Source organism: Schistocerca piceifrons, chromosome 4, assembly GCF_021461385.2.
Source record: "Schistocerca piceifrons isolate TAMUIC-IGC-003096 chromosome 4, iqSchPice1.1, whole genome shotgun sequence".
In the NCBI taxonomy this organism is placed as follows: domain Eukaryota; kingdom Metazoa; phylum Arthropoda; class Insecta; order Orthoptera; family Acrididae; genus Schistocerca; species Schistocerca piceifrons.
Genome location: NC_060141.1, coordinates 476554599 through 476578348, shown reverse-complemented (window position 1 = coordinate 476578348; position 23750 = coordinate 476554599). Strand labels below are relative to the sequence as shown.

At 38.8% G+C, this 23750-nt stretch overlaps 1 long non-coding RNA gene across 2 annotated transcripts; it reads left to right on the top strand.

Annotated features, from left to right (window-relative positions):
- The first annotated feature begins 4422 nt into the window (after positions 1 to 4422).
- On the top strand, positions 4423 to 23470 carry LOC124795269. Of its 2 annotated transcripts, none has more exons than XR_007016671.1 (3): positions 4423 to 6771; positions 10863 to 10945; positions 22683 to 23470. It is a non-coding gene; the product is annotated as an uncharacterized LOC124795269 (long non-coding RNA). The 2 variants fall into 2 exon arrangements; XR_007016670.1 differs by having other exon boundaries at positions 10860 to 10945.
- The last annotated feature ends 280 nt before the right edge of the window (positions 23471 to 23750 follow it).

Below are 23750 nucleotides of genomic sequence, written 5' to 3'. Positions count from 1 at the left end.
GAAAATTCTTTCTTGCGAATTTACAACATGTAAATTCAAGGTGGAGGAGAAAGAAAAGGGATTTTTTTATGCGCGCTACATCGGAACTGTATGCAGAATCAGCGGCGACGAGTGAAAATGTGTGCCGGACCAGAACTCACGACCTCCTGCTTACTACGCAATTGTGTTAACCACTGCGCCACCCGTACACATTGTTTATCGCAACTACGCGGACTACATTGTTTATCGCAACTACGCGGACTATCTCGTTTCAGCCTCCCGGCCACCCACATTCCTACCTAGTGCCACTTATCCGCCGTCCCCTGTCTATGTCTTCGACGCTCGTTACATTGAGATTCCCACAGGAGTAATTGAGCATCCGCAGTGAAGGAGTGGATTATTACCCACAGAGGCGAATCTGTTATATGAATTCGGAAACCAGCTATTTACGTAATGTTTATAACAGCTACAGATTCCGCGCGGTGTCTGTTTCTCGGACATGCCCGAAAGAACAGACATATAAAAACTATTAATCGTAAACACATAAAGAATAATTTAGGACACTATTTCATTATAGTAGCGTAATACCCATACAAACTTTTTTCCATATGTTGGAGGTGCAAATAAATGCAATGAAGCAAGCGAATGAAATGCACCCACAGTTAACAACGAGCACTAAAACGTAGCCTGCAATTGTTTTTCTTCAGTGTGATTTCTTGCCAGGTATGCAGTATTTTATTTCGTTTATTAACTGGGCACTCCACCACGGGGGAAGAGCATAATTTCACTAAATTCGAAGTAGTTCACTGTAACTATGAGATGCCCACACCCTAAAAACAAAGTGACGCGACACTTCACAACATAGAAAAGTTAATTTCTCACTACTGACTGTGCTGTTGCTGAAGAGAATGTAACTCGTGTCAAGCGTTCCTCAATTAATAGCTACTGGTTTCCTTCTTAGGAACAGATTTATGAGTAATGACTGCACCTTTCCAGCGAGAAAACAGCTTGTGACCGACGAAGCGTAAAAATGTACAGCGACACGCCGTTATATATTTTCAATCGTTTTCACTATGGAGTTTGAAATTTTGAATGTGTAAGATCCTATAGAAATCGGATTTTGCGCTGCTAACATGAATGAATTCGCACTGTAGACAATTGCTTTTCGCATGCGATTGTAATTTCTTCGAAAAATTCGTAATTCAAACGCGGCGTGGAATTCGGCAACCTGTGCAACTGATTATTTGATGACAGCATCAAATCTCGCGAATGAGCTGCTGTGTGGAGGATGAGTGCGAATGCGTTTATACGTGATTCACAGTTGTATAAATGGTAGATATACGGCAGTTACGATATAAGCTGTTTCCAAGCAACTACAGTTGCTTAGTAATTACATTAAATTAACCCAGTCAGTGTTCTATGCGCTATATTTACCGACGGGCAACCCCTGAATGCAACTTGCCCATTTGTAAAACTGTGCATGTATGGCTTTAACTTTTTGTATAAGTTTCGTTGTCGGCAAGTTCTGATGTAACCCAAGAAATTGACGAAAAAAACCTTGTTTATAATATGTCTTGTGAAAGTTGAAGCACTTTCAGACCTTTTATAGGCGATAGTCAAGCTGTTTCTGATGGAACACAAAACGGACAATTACAGCATACGGTTTAAGCGACAATGTAATTTTAATAGGTAAATTTTGACAATTGTAACTGCATTTTTAAAACAATTCATTTTTCAATACCATTTTTAGATTGGCATGATTCTATTTTTGCAGATATTGAGTTAAAGCAACTTGCGAACACAAAAGTTAAACGCAGTTAAGTAAACATTTTAATGAATTCTAAGATGGAATAAATGATTACAGGGTGACGGCGCATCGACATACATAGGCAAAAAGGATATGTGATGATTGTTTTCACGTTTCATTTGTGGAACTCCTATCAAATGATAAATCGACAGAAAAGGGGATAATCTTAATACGAAAAGAGAAATATTTAGTTTTCTTGTTACCTCCTGAGTCAGGTCTGCAGTATCCGCCAAGCTCGGATCACTCTCGTCGTCATCGAACAGGAAAGGAAATCCGGATAGTCCAGAAGATGACGCCTCCGCATAATCCTCGTTGGTAGATACCGTTGGTCTTTCGTTGTCCACAAGCAACCCAGAGCTCGATGCATTGTCCGCTCCGAAATCATCATCAGGACTGTTTCCATCCACATTTAGAAGATATGCGGTAACATTATATATTCCCGCATTTATCCTGTTGTACCGGCCTAGGGCGTTGAGCTCCTCGAAGACCTCCCGTTCGTAATTAATGAGTTCAGAGTCGAGGCTTTTAGGGTGGATGTAGGGTCTGCGATTATCGAAGTTAGGACCCCTAGGACCGGTCAGGGCCCACGCCTGGCCAGTCTCCACGCGGACGCCCACGATTTCCGGAGCCTCCCGACGTAAGTAAGTGTCCGGATCTGCACGCAACAAGCTGAGCAACAACGCCAGTTGCAGCAACTCGTCGCACTTGGATTTCTTCAGACAAACCATGATGCAGCTGTTGATAACACGCCACTGCAGTTATTATTCCTACCTTACCGGCAGTTGCAGGTAACGAGTGCAAGAAAGAATTGTTTATTTGTGCCCACGAGGGCTCAGTGTGAGTTTTTGTACTCGTAACAATGAGGACACATTCGAAATGATAACTCAATAAATATTTATTGTTATCACCAATCAAAAGTACGGTTATTCTTGAAGGTACACATGTAAACAATAGTTCACGGAGCCTGTCTACGAAACCGGAATATCTGTTTCCTCGAAATTCACACTTTCGTGAAAAGACATAAAACAACAAGTGGCACGCTCAACCGCTGCCTTCGCACAGAACTTTTACATTAGCAGTATTTTACTATCACACATAATCAAATGAAGTAAGGAAAGTTTCATACGTGTTTCACACATGCCAGGCGTTATTCGTTTTTCTTAAAGCAAAACACAACATAAATTGTAGCTGCTGTTATCAAGAACACGCACAATATCAATGAAGAGGTTAGGATTCGTTTGGTCCTTCTTCTTGCGACTATTTAGGAGAGACTTCCTACACAGATAACACGAGTACAAGAGGTATGTGATTTCCAATTTCTTGAAAACAGTTTTCACTTCTCGTTACACACACAACAATTACTTCTGCGAACTGTCAAACCGGCATTTATTTTACTGTATCATTGCAAGCATAAAACTCTTCCAGAAATACGTGAAGCACAATAACAACGACCACCACATCAATACTATCACGTTTGTTTACAACAAATAAACAATGTTTATTCACGCACACGCAATGTCAACATTTCTCCGCAACTTAAACACTACCACTACGGAGTCGTCTGCTGATGTGAGTCAGCAGCAGGTTAGGCATTGTGATCACGTGGAACGCCGAGCATCACGGGAGTATGACGACATCGAAACGCCGTGCGTATTTTGTTTATTTCTGTGGAAATACGCACCCTTAAGATGTAATTGTATTAGCATTGGCATAACTAAGCTTGCACATTGCTATGAAGTTTCCAAGACAACTTCATACAAAGAGCTTAAATAATCGTGTTATTCGAATTTTGTTTCGAAATATATGATTGCCGCGTAGTTGCCATATCGACACAAAACATTTTCTGTGCAAAAATGTATGAAGATAATTTCTTACCTTTGATGTGTCTGTCTTCGGTGTAGGGGATGGCAACCCTGGAGAGAGACTTCTCATCTGTGGTAGTTCTTCCACCCCAAGCATCATGTTGGAGCCTAAAACATCGTTAAGGTTATGGAAACAACAGTTTGTGCTGTACGGATTTAACACTAAACTTTGATGATTTGTCGAAAATCTGACGTACAATGTATTCTGAGGCACTGATATAATCGTTTACAAACTGTCACAAGAAACTATTGTTTAGAAGCCACTAAAAAAATGAAAAATATTCGGACGTCAGCTTCCGTGTACCAGCTTGCTTAGTAGCAGTCAAGGTTATAATGACGTCATTGAATTCTCGAACTGAGCCAGCTGATAGCATGATCTTAGTATTCGTCCGCCATGAAATGTGTTTACATGAATGCTGTGAATGTAATGTACCCAACAAGAAGAAACACCACTGTGTAATAAAGGATGTACGTGCATTTCTGCATTATTCGGGTAGAATTTTCACCTTGTGAAGAATTTAAAGGTCTGAAATTTCGATATGCTTTGACTGTAAAGCTTTTGTAGAATACTGTGTCGCTTGTAGTTCAATGATTGGCAAGATTAATTTTTAGGTAGATATTTGACAATAAATGGTTTTGTATTTTGCCAGACAGTATAGCATTTATGAACGTGTGTACATGAATCCTATATTTTTCAGGGAATATTCTACACGAATTACATTTTCTTGCTATTGAGGTGACGTTCACTTTTAAAACCGCATCAGGGCCCATACATCTTTGTAATTTCATTAATACCTTTACCAGATGAGGGTGGGGTATTGCTTTTACTATTGTACAAAATTTCTATCTCTAATAAGTATGACATTACTGATAATGGAATTGATTTATTTCTGCATTTTTATATTAATTGTATGGTACATTGGATACTTAGTCGTCAGTCTTCAACAAATTTTCCAGTTTATTGTAGCACTTGGGTATTGTGGAATGGACAAAAAAGGATTATGCACCTCATGGCATGAGCAGTTTATTTCATCACAGATAATTAATGTCATTCAGAGACAAACATTTTCACATCTGTGTAACAACATGTTGACACCATAAATACATGGACAGCTGCTTATGCATACTGTATGAGTTAATCTACAAATTTTCAGTGTCACTTTGATTGTCTTGGTAGTAGAACATTATTTATCATAGTGCACATAACTCAACATGAATGACTGTTTGTTGCTAGTATTACATTGTAACTCAGTTGCTTAGGTAGCCTGCAGTTCCTCCTCCTCTATCGATTTTTTTAGTGGGACCACAAGAGATAGGAATGTGAAAAGAAAATTTGCAGTTTAAATTTTTATTGATATTTATTCCTTAAACTGTAGACTTCTTTATCTACTGTTCCATGCTTGCTTCTTCCCTTATAGACTTAGTGATTCTCCATTGTTTCTTAATGTTAAATTCATATATATTTGGTTTGACAAACTTTCACTTCTTTGCTTAGTGCTTTCATCGTCGTCTTCAGTACACGTAATGGGTTTCTGCAGCTTACTATTCAAGACTACTCAAGCCTGTGCTGTGCGAGTCTCTTCATCCCTGCATAACTACTAGAGACTACAATGTTTGAAACTGAGTACTGCAGTCAGTCTTGGTCACCCTCTACTGTTTTCAGCCCACTATTTTCCTCTCATACCAAGTTAACTATTCCTTCTTTTAGTCAAATTATGGCAAAATTTCTTTTCTCTCCAGTTTGATTTGGTACCTCTTCATTATCAAATCTACCAATTTGATGTTAAGCATTCTTCTGTAGCGCCTCATTTAAAAAACTTACTTTCTCTTCTTGTCTTTATTGTTTTATCCTCCATTTACAATTCTACATTGCAGACAAATATTTTCATAAACAATAGTTCTGAACAAAGCTATTTTCTATGAATGCGGCAACAGCGTTTTTTGGGGAGTCACTAGTAGTGGACTTACGTATAGTGTATTGTTTTCTTTGACATTGTTTTTGCACTTGGTATGCATATCTACCGAAGATGAGTTGGTTTCAAGTATCTTTAACAAGGCTGCAATGTCAGCCTCAGCAGAAGCGTATTTACACACCTCCCCATGAAACTATCCTGGCTGTCTTGTCTTCATCAATTTCAGTTAGTGAAAACAAATAAATAGGGCCTAACTAAAAGAAATTGGGAGTAATGATGTAAAAAAAAATTTCATTTTCTGTTGGATAACAGAGTTTTTCATTAATTCATTAACATATTGTGTTGTGATAATCCAATCATGAAGGGGTGTGTCTTCAGGGCTGTGGAATGATTCAGTTTCTATGTTATCGGTCTACATTAATAGGCAGAAGCAGCCAATGCAGGCAATTTCTTTATGGTATACCAACAACAAATTGAAGACCAGTATGGAAAATCATCCCAAGTCCACCTTTGGTCAATTTTCACTTTTATATTAAAGTGAATGTACATGCCTAGAGCTACATCCCCTTAAAATGCCACAATACATTTTCAAATGAATGAAATAACATCCCAAATCCATGGACTTGGACAGTTTTTCCATTCAGTAACATCTTGGAAGCCACATGCAGTTTTCAGTACCTCATGGCAGCTGCAACAATCAATAAAAAGTATTTTTTTCAACAATGGACGGGCTTACTACATACTGAGTTGAGTTGATCATATTTTATATATTTTCTACCCACTCAGTTTGCATGAAGCCTGTGTAGTGGACGCATCATTTGTGAAAGTTGGTATTTTTTTCCGTTCTAATATGGAGGTGGTTTCAAGTGATGGCAATTCAGATGTTTGTGGTAAAAAACATAAAATGTCTGACAATTGGGGGGGGAAAAAATGTAGCGAAACGAAAACGTGTTGCGGGAGAAGAATATACCACAAATACAGGAGAAATACATCCAGGTTGAAGAACAGGCCGTAACAGCAAGTGCAGAAGAAAATGTTGTGATGTGTTGATGAAGAAGAAAAGGCAGCTGTTCTATGTAATTTCAATGGTTTAGCTGTGAAAAATAAGCAAGATTTTCATGTCTGTGGTCTGATGTCTCCTACGGTTGTTTTTCGTCAAAGACTCCGCATGGACAAATGTTCCCAGAAAACCTTTACAATGAAATATAATGTAAGTAAAATGTTAGTCCTTTTTTTATATCTATGTCCATGATCAAACATGGTTCTCGGTTTCTGAATTTCTGAACTCTTATATAAAATACTGTTAATAATTTCTGTCTCTTCCCCTTTTTGCCTTTTTCTCTCTCTCTCTCTCTCTCTCTCTCTCTCTCTCTCTCTCTCTCTCTCTCTCTCTCTCTCTCTCAAGTCTCTTTTCATCCTCAGGAATAGGAAGAGGTCCGAGGGTACTAAATCCGGTGAATAGGGCGTGTGGGTCAATGTAGTCGTCTTCGTTGAGGTCAAAAACTGGCGAACGCTGAGAGCTGTGTGCACAGGAGTGTTGTCGTGTTGCAGGGACCACACACCAGAATCCCACAAAGCCGGACGTTTTTGTGACAAACTTCTGCAAAGCCGTTTCATAACCTCCAAATACAATTGTTGGTTTACTGTCTGGTTTTCAGGGACAAATTCAGAGAATACGGTCCCTTTGATGCCAAAAAAACAGATCAACATCGTTTTCACATTTGATTTCACTTGTCAAGCTTTCTTTGCTCGAGGTGAGCCAGGTGACTTCCATTGTGATGACTGTTGTTTACTTTCTGGATCGTACACATAGCACCATAACACATCACCTGTAATGATTTTGCTGAAAAAATTTGAATCATCTTTGAACATGTCCTCCTTTTCGAGACAGGCTTGAACGCGACAATCCCTTTGATCTCCGGTAAGAAGCTTCAGCACGAATTTTACTGCCACTCTTTGTATCCCCAAATCGATGGTCAAGCTGTGCTGAATTGAGCTCCAGGACAACCTGGACAGGTTCTCGAGTTGGTTGATTGTCCTGCGTTGATCTTCACTGATGAAATCATGGATTTTTTCGATGTTGTCTTCACTTAGAGCAGTTGAAGGTCGACCGGAACCGGGATGATCTTCAACCACCATTTCTCCCTTTTTAAACTCAGAAGACCATTCATACACTTGCGTTTTACTAAGAGCATGGTCTTTGTAGGCTGTCTGAATCATCGCAACAGTTTCTGCTGCATTCCTGCCAAGCAAGAAACAAAACTTGACTGCCGCACGTTGTTTGTAAGAACTAACCATTTCCTCGTGTCACGTCTGCACTGTACGCACACTGCCAAAGAAACCACACTTCTCACCGTTGGGTGACGCCGCGTGGCGGAATGACTCACCAGAGCTCCTACTACAACCCTCTGGCGGCGTAACCTGCTACTACAAGTACATGATGTGCAGCATTACGATTCTGGTTACTTTTGGGTCCCCCCTTGTACACAAATGCACTGCCCATAAAATCAGAAAAACTGAAAAATCTGAAATGTGTGGTATAGTACTTATCATCAGAGGGTGCAACCTTTTATTTATCCCTCACAGAATATTCCACACCCGAAGTAACAGTGATGGGATTGGGAGGAGGAGGAGAAGAAGAAGAAGAAGAAGAAACAAAGTGAAAGAAAAATAAGTTCTTTTTAATTGTAGAAAAACAGTTGTATACATTATATTTTTTATTTCCAAAGATTATGTTGTTTTGTTCATATATTCAGTGCCATAAACCATGTTATGATGTCAAAAAATATAATTAAAAATAATATTTCTTTCTTTCACCAATGTCTATTTTTTACCATGCATTAAAAAACATCCCAAGTCCATGTGACTATATATTAATAATTTTCTCTTAAAGTATGCACTCCAACTGTCTGAAACTTGCAGGAAATATAAAAGTGAACAATTCATAAGTGATGACTAAAAATTACATTGATACAACAAAACCGTCTCCAGTTATGTTTTTTGTCTCTCCTCAGATATTTTGTTCACAGACTTACAATGTTTTTCCATTTGGGTCTTCTATTGTGACTACTGCTAATAAACTTATACTGGCAATTTTAGGACTCTCTCTCTCTCTCTCTCTCTCTCTCTCTCTCTCTCTCTCTCTCTCTCTCTGTCACCCTCTTGACTCCACCCCTTTGTCTTTCTGTTTTTAATTATGCAAGGTATGGTGTACATTGAGGGAACAATGCCAGGTTCAATCAACGGTGGGTGTAGTTCAGGCCAACAAGAGATGAGTCTGTGAGTTTAGGGACTGTGTTTCATACCATGACTTGAGTGGCTCATTCAGATTATCATTGACATGAATCAGGATGTTAATTTCAACATTCTGTGTAACACCAAGTATTACTCTTTGTTTTATAAATTCATGTTGAGTGTTTACTGCGGCCTATCACATCTTTCAGGATGACAAAAGCTGTGTTTTCAGGGTTGTGCATACATTCGTTTCTGGTTTGATGAACCCTCAGGCAGACTATTACATCTAATCGGCCTAACAAATCAACTGATCTTAATCCCACAGCAAATATTTGAGACTATTTGGAGCAGAGGGTGAAATGTACCGAACAAAGTTTCTGCAGTTTGATAGCCATCCAGGATCTAATAAGCAATTAGTGGCTTCATCTGGATATGGCATACCCAAAGAAACTTGTGGGTCATTTTCCTTGCCACACTGATGCCATTATCAATACTAGAAATGGTATCACATGATATGTGCATAGTCTCTCTTTGAGGGTGAATAATTGCTTCCCCAGAGTACTGATAAGGCAAATATCTAGAGAAAGCTAATACTAAGAATTCTGTGTTGAAATGTTTGGCAGCCCAGTTTTAATTTTTTTGATAAAGATAATTGAAAGATTCAGTTTAAGTGAACAGCCTCAATGAAAAGAAGGAAGATCAGTGTTTAACAGCCTGTTGACAATGAGGTCATTAGATGTAGAGCACTAGTTGGAATGGGGAAAGCCATGTCCTTTTGAAAGGAACCATCTCAGAATGAACAGCCATAGATCACAGATAATTGTAAAGGAGACAAAGATTTATAATATATCCAGCAAACATGGTAATGTTGAGTTGCAGATGGTGGTTGCTTCAATCTTGGAAAAAAGCTCCACTTTTAGGAACTCAGAACTCAAGTACTTGAAATGTACCATAGGTAATGAAATAACAGCCACTCTACGTGAAGAAAGTGATATAAGGAAGGATAGGAACACAACAGTCAGTCACAATCCCATTATTTTTTTTAATTATTCTTGCATATCCAGATTGTTCAGCTATAAACAACCAACTTCATTGCTGAAATATAAGAAAATTACAGAATCAGTTTTGATTTATCTAAACCAATAAGTAAAACATCATGTTATCTAATAACAATGACTCATTATAGTCAACAAATCATTTGAGTGAGTTACAATCCAATAAACTGGCAGCAATATGTGTCACCCTATGATTTTACTGGTGTATGGACAAAGGAAGCTGAGATGGTTGTTTACACCAAGTACAGCAGCCTCAGTTTGTGACGTAATATAACTTACACCCTCTATATTATGAGCTAACTGACCTTGTTTCTTTCAAATGTAGCAAATGTAGTAGTTTGAAACACTTTTTTTTAATAAAGTGAAATAGTTGCATATAACCTTTAAAATACATCAAGAAATACCAACTTACAATGTCTTTGTTCGTAAATGAATGGTGTAGCAATCCCCCAGCTCTTATAAAAAAGATCATTAATAGGCTCATACAACTGTCCTATAAAGAATTGTTGTGTCACTATATAAGTAAAAAAATGAAGACCATCTTATTAAAATATAGTTGTATATCAATCTGAGAATTGTCAAGAAACTAAAATCACCATAGTCACCTGTACCATAGTGGTTACGTGATTTACTAAATAATTAATTCAGCATGTTTGCAAATTCTCATAACAATTTTCTAAGACTTGAAGAGGTGGCTGAGTAAACAATATTTTGAATTGGAACAATATGTTTGCTAGGCAGGTATGCAACATGGTAGTTGTGGTAAGGGGTTCTTGTGTCAGATTGTCTGATGTCATTTGGTTTCTGTCCTCCCTCTCCAACCTTGTTTGAGCCTCATTCACATGTCTTTGGAAGTTAGAGCAAGTTGGTTGAGTACACATTTGCAGAATACACTGGCATGATCCTTCAGTATGGCGAAGCTCACAGTAATGGTGGAGCTGCTCATTGCCTTTGTCAATATCTTTATTCATAACATGTGACTCCATCGAAATACCGTTTTTGTCCTCAGCAGGCATGACTTGATGCTCCCAGGAGATGCCGAACACGGAAAGTGGAAGAGGCTTTACTGTAGAGAATCCGTCAACAGGTACACAAGTAAGTTCTTTGGTTATTAATGAGTGGAATTGTAAAACAAGTGATGTAATGGGTATTGCTTAATAAATCACTTGTAAAAGTGGTCACATTACCAATATGTTCTCAAATGGTTGTAGTATGGAAGCAGTACATTTCCGGAGATGGGTTTCTATACAAAATTTTATGTACCCACTACCTTTTACAAGTCCTAGAACTTTGTAACTGAAGTTTCCGAACACCCTGTAGAAAAGATATAAAAATCATACATACTGTTTTATAGTAAAATACTGAAGGTCGTCATGAACAAGCTAATTTAACCAGGTACAATTAATAAAAATTTATTGATGTCCTCTATTGACGTAAATTTCTTATGTAATATATGAAGTAGGTCCAGTTGTCATATACTGTTTACAAAGAACGGTATAACAAATTGCCATATACCTATCCTCTAAGGCTATTAGTTGAATAGCATTCTATTTGTTTGATGGGAAAACTGATGTAGCCTTGGACGGTAACAACAAAATGGGTGACAAATAGATCCACTTGTATAATATGAGGGTGGTTTGGAAAGTTCTTGGAATGGATTAGAAAAAAAGTACTTACATCACTGAAACATTTTTTATTTTTAAATGTAGTCTCCTTGTAGATTAATGCACGTGGTTCAACAGTATTCCAGTGCCTTGATCCCATCTTGAAAATGAGTTTCCTCCAGGCCTGCAAAATAGTTGTCAACTCCAGCTATCAGTTTTTCATCCATGAAGAAAAATTTTCAGTTTTGGGGAGAGATGGAAGTCTAACAGTGCCATATCAGGTGAATAAGGTGGGAGTGGCCACAATTCATACCTTAATTCGTGTAATTTTGCCATGGCAACAGCACGTGTGTGCATGTGCACATTGTCTTGATGGAAGATGACCTTCATCTGTGCTAAACCTGGCCTTTTTTCACACCTCTTTTGTTGCAATTTGTCCAGGAGGTTAACATAGTATTCTCCAGTGATTGTGTGCCCAATGAGGAGATAATCTATAAACAGAATCCCCTTCACATCCCAGAAAACTGATGCCATGACATTTTCCTCAGAAGGAATTGTCTTTGCTTTCTTTGGTGGTGGAGAATCAGCATGTTTCCATTGCTTTGAATGTTGTTTTGTCCCTGGGGCATAGTAGTGCACCCAAGTTTCATCTGTGGTCACAAACTGGCACAGAAAATCTTGTTTGTTTCTCCTAAAACGGGCCAAATTATTGATCCGATATGTCCATTCTCATGCATTTTTGATCCAGTGTCAAGAGCCACGGCATCCATCTTGCAGATAATTTTTTTTATTTACAATTCTTCAGTTAATATGTGGTATACCCTTTTAGATAACATCTGGGAAGTGTGAGCAATTTCACGCACTTTCAATTGCGGTCCTCCATGACCATTTTGTGCACTTTTACAATGATTTCTGGTGTAGTGACACATCTTGGCTGACCAATGCCTGGATCATCGTCTAAGCTCTCCCGACCAAATTTAAATTCATTTGTCCCCTTGGCAACAGCTGAATATGAAGGAGCAGAGTCCCCCAGTGTATTCTGGAAATCGGCTTGAAATGTCCTTTGCTTTCATACCTTTCTTTACAAAGTGCTTAATCGCTGCTCGAATCTCAGTTTTTTCCATCTTCGCAAATCACTATGCGGGAACAACAAAAGAGCCATGTCACTGCCACAGCTCTCTTCCAAGAGCATTGACGTGGCACGTGTTTACAGGAAACATCCAATGAATATCACAGGACTGATTCATTGTGCTAGCGCTGACCTCTCATGGTGATTCTGAGAACTTTTCAAACCATCCTCGTCACTTATGTTCTCACATACGTTGTGTTATGATGTTAAAGGTAGGGAAAAATTTCATTTTAGTTCCCTCCAGGGTCGTAACATCTCCTGCCCCAAAGCAGGAGACTGTCAAAGAGCTCCCAAAACTGGCTATTCTTCACCAGCAACCACTCATTAAGCAGGCAAATGCCAGATGACCTCAGATGGCAGTATATCTCCACCTCCTCTAAGAGGTCCATGAATCTGCCCTTCTCAGCCTTGTGCAACAACATGACAGCTGACCTCAAAGAGGGGAAGATGTGCCCACTCTCAACCAGTGAGAAGCAAAATTGGATCTTTCAACTATATCCCATGTATCTAAAGCTGCATGCTCACCAAATCTGATCTCAACTGTTCTATCTGTCTGTCCCATGTAACACGCATTACAGTCTGGACATTCCATCCTGTGGTTGTCATGTTGTTGAACAAGATTCATGGATCTCCTGGGGAACATGGAGATATACTGCCACAAGAGGTCGTATGGCATTTGACTGCTCACTGAGCAGGTATTGGTTAAGAGCAGCCACCTTTTGGAACTCTCTGACAGTCTCCTGCTTCAGGGCAGGAAATGTCATGATCCAGGAGGAAACTGATCTGAAATTTTGGTCTGCCTTTAATTTGGCAACACTAGGTGTGATAGTATGTGAAACATAAGTTACTGTTATCAGTGGATCAATTTATCTTCCATTTTGTTGGTACTGTCACATGCTACATCGGTTTTACCAACAACCAAATAAAACACTATTCAACTAATAGCCTTAGGGAAGTTTTTTATATCATTCTTTGTAAGCAGCACGTTATCAGTAGAAGACGTTAGTATGTTTTTAGTAATTGTACGTGGTTAAATTAGTCTTGTCATGTTGATATTGAATATTTTACTGTGATATTAATAGGTCTTCATAAAAACAGTCTGTATGAAGTTTTAAATTTCTTTTATATTAATCATTTACTGGATCACTTATCCATTATGGGTATGAGTGACTATGCTAGATTTTAGCTTTTTGACAGTTTTCAAATGGGTATGTAACTATATTTTATCAAGATGATCTAAAAAATTATTTTTTATTGTGAGTAACAATTCTGTATAGGACATTTGTATGATCCTATTATGACCTTTTTGATAAGATTTGGGGAATCATTTCACCACTAATATGAGAACAAACACTTTGTAAGTTAGCATTTGTTGATGTATTTTGAAATGTGATACACAACTAGATTTCCTGAGTTCATTAAAAACAAGAGAGATTTAAACTATTTGTTTGCAAAGAAACAAATTTAGTTAGTGTGTAATACATAAAATATAACTTACACTACATTGCACAAACTGAGGCTGCTATGTTTGTGGTAAACCACCTCAGTTTCTTTCCACCTGTACTCTAGTAATGTCATATGGTGACATGTATAACTGTGAGTTCATAGGATTATATCGCCCCCAAATTGTATGTTGACTATAATGGATCACTGCTGTTGAATAATGTGGTGTTTTACTTATTGTTATTATTTTATAAATCCATTCTGATTTTGTAATTTCTTTGTATTTTAATGATTGATATGTGTAGCTGAAAATGGAATCAAAGTTGATAAGCAGAGAGATACATAGAGAAGTCATTGAATAGTGAAGTTTGGCTTTCAAACATTTATTCCATGTCAGATCTGCTTTCAGACTTGTATTCTTTGCCACAATAAATGTGTAGAAGAAATGAGTGAAATATTGGGAACTACTCTTTACTCCCGTGTAACAAACACCAGTAAATTGTTTTATTTTCCATTTCTGTACTGATTCTTACTGCCTACTGGTTGTCTAGTCGTGTAGTTAGCTCCGTGGACTGCATAATGCTTTGTTATGGAAACTGTGTGGTTTTGTGCCCAAGTTAACAAGTTGGCAAGACATTTTACTGACACCATTAAGGTACACTTATTCTCTAAATCTTGGGAAAAAAAATCATCCATGCTTTACTGCTTGACAGCTGGACAGATACAGTTCTACAGTGAAAGATTTGGATGTCTGTATTACTGATTCTTATGAAGACATTACCTTACCAAATGATATGTCAAGGTTGATAACAGGTTCTGGTTTCTCATGAGATCAGAACATATCTACAGGCAAATAACAATTTAAACAGAGATTTGCCTGTACATTCATTCTCCATAAAAGGAATGGCTCCTTATATTTTTGCAGCCCATTGTGCATGTTGCTATGCCCTCTGTAAGTGTTTTCTCTTGATGAACAGTGAGCAGTACATACATTGTTGGTCACATTGCATACATATTTCATTGATAAAGCCTGCTATGTATGGTACCTGATGATGTATTTTGGTAGCTACAGCAAAGGCAGGCTGTTGTTTAGTTAGACTTGCAGTTCTGTTCCCTTTGAGTGTGAATATTGTCTGTTGTTCTGCATTGTGCCATTGACTGAACTTCCTTAGTTTGCCACATGTTGTTGGAACTAGTTGTCAGAGTCGTTGACCAACGTAAGAATTAACATTCTACTTGGCCACATATCTCTGAGTTTGTCCAGTATTTTTGCCTAGTCACCACTTGACTGAATTGACTATCCCAATATGAGTGCTGCTGCTACTGTGACCAATAATAATAATAATAATAATAATAATAATAATAATAATAATAATGTCTGGACACCACTTTCCTAAAATATTGTGCAAAGATACATGATTTGTACACCATCTTTTTTTCACAGATTTTTATGTCCTCCCCTGACTCCCAAAGGTGAAAGATTTTCACAGAGTATCTCCCATGACTTCAAGTATCTCCTTACAACTTCCCACATTGGGGGAAACATAGATGATAATAGTCGTCAACATTTTGATTGGCGTGGTCCTGTGATAGACTTTTTCCTGTCCTGTGCAGCTTGTCTGCTATGAAAATTTCACAAAATTCTTGTGCTCTTTTTTCATCTGGTCTCCTGATAGAGCTTGAAAGAAGAATCATTGTGGATCTCCATTTGGCCAGCTGGTTGAATCATGCAGTATTCAGATTTGTGGGGCATTCAATTGTGACAGTGTCCTGATGTTGGACTGCACCAGGATGCGAGGGCTGAGTTTATCATTAAGGTTCCAGTCAAACACTTTTGACAAACACAAGGGAGAATCACTCTATTGTGCACAAAGCACATTCTAACCCCCCTTGCCATGTGTGCATGCCATCCAAGAATAAGTAAAGGATTCCCTGCAACATTTTGTGTCATTCTGCACCATTGGACAGAGACTAGCAACAATTGGACTTGGAAAACACCAGCTCATGCATAGGCTGCCGTTAACACAACACGAACAGCTGTATTTGGAATGGTACTGTGACTGGGTACCATGGACTGCTGACAAATGGCATCACATTGTGTTCAATGGTGAATCCCAGATGACCTTCATTGGAGAGTATCCCATTCTTCCCATGTTTTGGAGAGGTGTAGCTGTGTTACTCATGGTATCATTGTATGGGGAGCCATTGTGTACAACTCTGAGGCACGGCTGTCAGTAACTGAGGTAACTCTGATGGCACAGTGGTATGTAATGGGCATCTTGTGACCTCATGTATTAGCTGTCTGCCTGCTTAGCTGGGTGGGCCCAGGTTTGATTCCAGGCCATGTTGGAGATTTTCTCCACTCGGGAACTGAGTGTTGTGTTAGCCTCATCATCATTTCATCCTCATCATCGGCCGCAAGCTGCCCAGTGTGGTGCCGACTGAAATAAGACTTGCACTTGGTGACCGAACCCGAATGGGACATCCTGACCAACAATGCCACACTATCATTTTATTTCATTTCATGTATTAGCTCTCATGTGACAGTTTTATGGAGCTGTTTTTCAACACAACAATGCTCATCCACACATGACACGTCTGTGTAAACTGTCTGCATAGTCTTGGAGTACTCCCAGGGCCACCAAGATCCCCAGATAGATAATGTTTGGGACAAGCTCAGACATCAAATCAGCCCCAGTGCCAGTATCCATTATATTGAGGACTAGTTACAGCAGTTGAGGCCACTTTGCATCAGTAGAGGATACAACGGCTTTATGATATCCTTCCTATCTCAATTGGTGCATTCATCCAGGCCAAAGGGGGTGTGACATCATACTAAGTGGGCTCAAACAGCCAAGTTCTTTCTGACTTTTACTTGGTTTTGTTGTCACTGAAATAGAAATCCAAGATTTTGGATTTCATTTCTTCCTCCCCTTTTACGTACTTTACTTTTTTTGTCAGGTAGTGTAGCTTCAATACTCTGTGGTCAGTGAATTCCATGTCCAGGGTTGAAACACTTGAATATCTGCCGCAATTATTGTGCAGTACAGACTCACTGAATTTACTTGTAATTCTGCATTGTAACAACAGGCCCTATTCATGCAAAGTCTATAAAAAAGACCTATGTGTCGTTTTGGGCATCACAGTTGTACACACTAACACCTGTTATCAGTGGTATCCAGAAGTTATCATCTAACTTACAAACAGATGAAAAAAGTGTAGGCATTTATCTTAATTTTTCTACCATTACTAAATGAGTACAGTGTTTATCATTCACTCTATATGGGCTTTACTTTCGGATCACTCTGTTCTTAAAATACCCACTTTATTTTATGCATCCTTCTGAAGCACTACATTTACAGTTTCTTCTGGTTTACTCTCTCTTACGTTTTTGGACCATCAGATTTCCCTTCCAGTACTGCTGTGATGTCATTGTATACGTCTGAGGTGAATGCTTTGCACCAGCAGATTTATGTAATTCAATAAAGCTTTCTTTGTGTGTAAATGTGCAGTTTACATCTTTTTTCTCCCCTGATACTTCTTACATTTTGTTCATTTCTTCTCCTACTGTATGCTTCAGTTTTGGTGTTTAGATTTTTGTTGTTACTTGTGATTTATTACACCTATTTCTGCCTTGTTTGGTGTTACCAAGTGAAGTGGCACAGTGGTTAGCACACTGGACTCACATTGTGGATGGTTCAAATCACCATCTGGTCATCCAGATTTAGGTTTACTGTGATTTCCCTAAATTACGTATGATAAATACTGGGATGGTTCCTTTCAAAAGGTCATGGCCAATTTCCTTCCCAGTCCTTCCCTACTCTGAGTGTGTGCTCTGTCACTAATGAACTCATTGTTGACTGGCCGTTACACTCTGATCTTCCTTATTGTTTGTTGTTAATCTGAATTATGTGCTAAGCTGCATACCCTGACCATTTTATAATTCCTGTAATTCTGTTACCTGCATTACATCACATCTTCATTATCATTGTGCAGTATGTAGCGGAGGCTACATTGTATTGTAGCAGGATTACAAGTGCTAGTTCTCTCTCAAAAGATCAATACTCAACACTAGAGAGCACCATCACATACTACTCCCCTCAAACGTTTTGTGTTTTAAGTAGACCACCCAGCCTTGACATCACATAACACAACATTGTTACGCTACAGGAACCTACAGTCAGTACTGCATGTTTCAAGTAACATATAGTGTTTGATAGATGACCAAATTACTCTTGCCTCTTTGTAGTTAACATTCTATCTCAGTTGTATTCAGCCCTTGATCTGCAGCCATATGCTATTCCTTTCTTTTGCTTGATGTTGTCTGTGTTTCTGTATGTGCAGCACACTTCTTGACACTGCTGTCTTAGTAGTCCATTGCATATCCTGCCCTAAGTAGCACCTATTGCTGTTAATCCAATGATTTTGTATCTTAAAATGTGTCCTATGTCATGTGTTTGTCTCTTCTTTATGTTATTGAAAGCTTTCAGTACATCCACAATTGCCTGAGGGTATCATGGGTTTTTGAATTCTTCCTTCCATCTCAAAATAAATTTTTCTTGACCTTTATAAAAGGTGTTTGTAATTTTCTAGTATCTCATAACTTTTTCTTTTTTAACTTCTGCTTATTATTATTCTTATACTTATTATACTTCTTATACTATAACTTATTATTCTGGTCATCAATTTCATTCTGTGGCTAGTTACCCTTAATAATGCAGTAAATCTCATCTATATTGGGATGTGTGTTCATCATTAAAATAAAGATAATGCTTTTCTGAAAACCAGATGGCGTGTTTCTGTTCATTGTTTTTTGTCACTATAATGATTAACCTTCTAGTTCCTAGATCTGTAGTGCTTTTAATTATTGATGAATTATTTCATTGAAACCTGCAGCATTATTTGACCAAAAATATGTCATTGCTCTCCTGTCTCGTATACAAAGCACTGTATCTCTACCATATCAAAGTCATTCATAAGTTCTGCTGCAGTTTCTCCCATGTTTACTTTTTCTGTGTTGTGTACTCAGCTGTATTTATATAATATTGTTTTTTATTTCATTTGTGTTGTGTTTATCTTCACCTGTTTATTTCCAGAAATTTTGTTGAATCGAGAGTATCACCAGAAAATATGTTTTAAAATTGTTTTATGTTCATGAATTTGTGCATTGCTTCTGCTTCATTGAACTTGAATGATTTCATATCTCTGCAACCTAAACTGATGAACTTACTCAGATCTTGAAATATCTGCTTTTTCCCCATTTTTTATAATTAAATTTTTTCCATTACGCAAGACTTTTCCAGATATGTTGTTTTGTCTACACAGTTTGAGATAATTTTAGTGAAAAGCTTGTGGATTTTGTTCATAAGACTAAAATTTTTATTTTTGTTCACTTCCTTTCTTGTTGAATAAATATATTTGGCATTATGTACTACTGAGCAGACAAGATCTTGTAAAGTTGTAAAATTGTTGTTAGGGTAAATTTAATTTAAATTCGCAAAAGAATAGTGGTTACACAGATAATTTCTTTTGTGCCTCAGTTATGTTTCCATAATGGTTGTAACTTTGGTTCTGACATTCACACCTGATCTGTCCTTAATTACCAATGAAAAGTCTTTTTTACTCTTTCCATTTCACTTCCTATTAAATCTACATGTAGCACCCATCCTATGCACACCAGAATTGACTTGGAAATGCAATAATAAGCATTCTTGGAATAGATAGCACTCTTTTACATGAAGGATCACTTGAGCGCAACAGCTCATTTGAGGCTTGTTCATGACAGGTACAGGTGTCACATCCTCATGCTAATGTAGTGAACTGTTCAAAGCTACTCTTTGGTACTTTTCATGGGCTATCCCTGCATTGACATAAATCCTGACTCTTGTGACAGGAAGTACCAGTCTCCCCCTTTCCATGTGTGTATGCATTTATCTAACCGTACACTTTTTGTTTGTAGAATTCCTCAGTGAGCTCAAAGTGATGGGGATGGACACAGTACCACAACTGAGTCCTGTAACAATCAGCTTGACTCTGTCCATCATTATCATTAGTAGTGATGATGATGATGATGATGATGATGATGATGATGTAGTACTACAGGAGATCACTGTCGAACGCATCAACTTGTCCTTGAATTTGAGGACCCTGTGTTAGAAGAGATTTTGAATATTGCACAGTTGTGTGAGGTATCCCCTATCTTGGTGTGCAGCCTTTGAGCATGCTATTTTGTGGCTTAAGGATAGTCTGTGGTCTGTGCCATCTCTTGCAACATTTCAACCTGGCAAGCATCTGGTCCTGGCCTCGGACATGTCTCAGTGTGGAGAGGGGGACTCCTGGCTGATTGCCATTTGGATGGCTCTGAACAGCCTATGGGCTTTTGCATTGAAAACACTCAATTTGGCTCAGCAATGTTATTCTCAGGTGGGAAAATATCGTGTATTGTTTATGCCTTAAAAAAATTTCATGAGTACTTGTATGGTGTAAAATTCCATTTAATTACTAACCAAAAGTCCTTGGTTTCCCTGTTTAGCCTGCCACTACTCTTAGCAGACAAATCTGCTCATCGTCTTCGGTGTTGGGTTCTGTTCTTGTCTGGGACCTTATACTCAATCTGTTCTTTTTCCAGTACAATTATGAGCTCCGTCTTTGCCCCACATTGTTAACATGCAAACAAGATTGCTCTGTTCTGCCTCCCCATGGGCCCTGACTCCTCGTTCAGCTCATTCAACCAGAGGGCACTGCTTTGTTACCAGCTGGAAATGAAGCGAAGCACATGTTGTGTAGCTTCCCCATCACCAGTTCCCTTATTGCCTCTGCTGTGACTGAGGGTCCAGTGCTCCAGCAGGTCGTACACATGGTACAACATGAATGGCCTGACTGTACACAGGGAAGGGCATTGGACCTGCTTTGGATTTTTTATGCATTGTGCCATCACCTCTCCTTCTTGGATGGTGTTATTCTTTTATTGATGGAAGAGTTCTAGTAGCTCTGTGGCAGGAGGTCCTTCACTTACTACATCAGGGTCACTGGGGATCTCTTGCACAGGACTGGTTGTGCACCACCACGTGTGTTTTGGCTGGGAATCGATTGGGAGGTGGAATACCTTGTTGCGGCCTGCCCCAAGTGTTTGGGTAAGCATGTAGCACTGCACATTGTTTCTTTGGCATAGCCAGCCCATACACAGCCTTGGGAAAGAGTCCACATTGATTTTGCTGATCCTTTTTTAGACACTTTTTCGTTCCTGGTAATTGATCTTCCTCTCATTTTCATTGCCTGTCAGTGACAGCAAATGCGATTATCAAGGCCCTGTCAAAGATTTCCTCCATGGAAGGCTTGCCTTGTACCCTGATTTTGGATAACAGCCCTCTAAGATGCAGATGCACATGGATGTAGAAGATTTCCTTGCTAAGGAGGCTCTTATAGAATGAAACCATTTGGAGCCAAGAGTCCCACTGAGCTCCTGCTTGGTTATCAGTAGTGGACTCTCCTCAGCCTCTTGCAGCCAGGCAGGCATTCCCAAACAGCTCTAGTTTCATCAATGTTTTTGTCTGGTACACCAATCTGGGCCATGGTGTTTGGATGGTGCCCTCACTGGATTCCAGCTGTCTTCCACAGCCAGTGCGGTTGCTGTGTGTTCATGATTTGCACTGGGGATCAACTCGTGGCACACCATCAGAATAAGTTGTATCCCAGGATGGACACAGGGCCGCCTCGTCACGCCATTCCTGTGACACCTCATTCTCCAGTGGCCTTGGCCATCGTGGGTTTGAGCAGGCCTGGTCATGCCCACCTGACCCAGTGGTTGCAACTTTGTAAATACCAACGCTGGCTTTACTTCCTGTGGGTGGTGTCGGTGCAGGTGCAGGTGCCTCCCACTGCACTGAGGAGGTGCCACCATCAAATCATCAGGGATGGAAGTTGGGTCTCCATCACCAGAGTTTCTCCTCGCCACTCCATCATTGCTGCTACCCGTACCAGCGCTCTTCGTTGTGGACTCAAATCCAGGTGGTTCCTGCTCCCCCCTGCTTTCGGTTGCCCCAGAATCTGTGGGTGATGGAGGTGTCCTTAGCGACTTACTTTCATCTGTGTGTGCTGGTCCAGGTGGATCGGAAACTTATTGTGCCTTTGGCTGCCACCTGGGATGCCACGGATGTTTCTTGGGGGGGACCTGATGTGGATAGCATCTTTTAAGGCAATGCATTAGCTTCCAAGCTCTCAGTTGTTAAATGCATTCAAGAAGTGTAGACTTCTTTCATTATATTCTTGTTGATGTCACTCCATGATACAATTTATTGTATCTCTTTTGTGGCCATGTGTTTCTTTTTGTTACTAGTTAGAATGATCTGATGTTCTTATTTTTGCTAATTCCATTTGTTCTGTAATTTCTGTCAAGCAGTATTTCCAGTGAGTTCATTATATTCTTCACACAACATTCTTCATCATATTTGTTTGACTCTGTCATGAAGGAGAGCTTTCATAGATGTGTAATGAGGCAAGGTATAAATTTACAACTTGAAGCAGCTGTTAGAAATAGCATTAATAATTAATTATTTTTAAACAGCCAGATAATCACATAATTTGTGAAAAAACTGATGATGTATGTTTTTAAATTTCTTCTAATTTACAGAATTATCAGTGTATTGTTTTATTTCAGATGACAGTCTGCTGAAGATCTTTCCATCAGAATGCAGAACCTCACCCTGAATTACAAAAGCAGGCAAAGTCCTGTGTGTAAATTATTTTTGTGTTACATTGTGCTTATGCAGGTAATTTACTTGAAACTAATTCATATTGTTAGCAACAAACACAGTAAAGAAGCGAAACACATACAATGGGAAGTGAGTGCAAGAATTCCAAGATTTTTGAATAGTCTTCTGCAAGATGTTTGGTTTTCTAATGACCATATTCATTATCATGAAATGAGAAGTAGGCCTAACAATGACTTTTTTGTAGGGAAATGTTTATGGCAACCTTGTGTCAGAAAAGGTACTATATTAACAGAAACTTTAATCCAACTCTTTGCAACAAAGATTTAGAATAGAATTACAAGATGTATTGAAACAGTTTCCAAATCATTTATGAATATACAAATAATTGACAGTAAGTTAGAAGTATTCAGCTCATTACAGACATCTGTACAAATTTTCTGTGCATAACTTACGTATCAGTATTAAGATTGTTTCATAATTTCATATTTATTAGCACAGTTTATAAAATATTTGCCAATACCATTCCATTTATTTAAACTCAGCATCTCATGCTGATGGCACCGTGATGGGATCCCAACCCACTGTCAGACACCCCAAAGTAACACCAACACCTGAGTGAGGTTTAAGAATATAAGGTATCTTGTATATGATGATAATTGTAATAATATAGTATAATTGTGTGTAAAAATAATCCATAAATTTAGTGTATTAAAATATCTGTGTGTATTAACTACGTTGGTGTCCAAATTTAAAGCAACTAACTGCTATTACCTTGTCCTGTATCTGATTCACTGTAACCATACAAACTGTCAACAAGCATCAGGACAGTTGTGTTGTGCATGGAAATGCATGGAAAACGGCATTTCAGTCAACAAACAACCATGACAACAATTATTACAGGGCATCTTTCAAATGGGGTAGTGTTTGCCAGGTAGTCCCACATCCACATTCGCTGGGTACACAGTCAGAGACAGTGCAGTATGGTACAGAGAAGGTGTCTACCAGAGACTTTG